The 648-nt window shown below is 41.0% G+C and overlaps 1 protein-coding gene across 1 annotated transcript in view; it reads left to right on the top strand.

Moving 5' to 3' along the window:
- LOC104521400 (carboxypeptidase A1) overlaps window positions 1-648 on the top strand; it is a gene marked incomplete at its 3' end in the record, with an annotated part of 10,518 nt that overhangs the window by 3,831 nt on the left and 6,039 nt on the right. The window lies entirely within an intron of this gene.

The raw sequence follows: 648 nt of genomic DNA, 5'->3' as shown, positions 1-648 counted from the left end.
CTGACCACCCTCACAGTGAAGAACTTCTTCCTAATATCTCATCTAAACCTCCTCTCTTTCAGCTTAAACCCATTTCCCCTTGTTTTGTCATTAACTTGCCCTTATGAAAACTTATGTCCCTTATGTCCCCTTATGGACACATAAGAATTAAAATTAAGAAATAATATACATAGTTTCCTAAAACCCTGGGGTTTGTAAAACCAGGAGAAGCTGTTTTGATAATTTAATCTGGGGCTCTGGCATTTTTAGATTAGATTCTTGTGAATTCATTCCTCAGTCACATCCAGTAGCTGTGGTTAATGAGTCTTATCTCTTCCAATCCAGAAATAAGTTATTCATGTGGTAAAGTGCCTTCAGTGTTGATTTAATCTGATCCATCAAAAGAATTTTATACCTCAGCTGGCCAGACTGAAGGACCTGGTGTTAACAAGTGTCTCTTCACAACAGCTGAGGCCACACTAGTAAATAAACACAGACGTAGCTGAGCTCAAGCCAAGTCCCTTGTTCACCGTGTCTTCAAATGTGATTTCTAATTCTGCAGTTCTTCATGTCAATTTGCTCTGACTCATCTCACAGAATCCCAGAATGGTGGGGTTGGAAGGGACCTCAGGAGATCATCCAGTCCAACCCCCCTGCCAGAGCAGGTTC

This window comes from Antrostomus carolinensis, unplaced genomic scaffold, assembly GCF_000700745.2.
Source record: "Antrostomus carolinensis isolate BGI_N321 unplaced genomic scaffold, ASM70074v2 scaffold45192, whole genome shotgun sequence".
NCBI lineage: Eukaryota > Metazoa > Chordata > Aves > Caprimulgiformes > Caprimulgidae > Antrostomus > Antrostomus carolinensis.
This window is presented reverse-complemented; position numbering and strand designations above follow the sequence as displayed.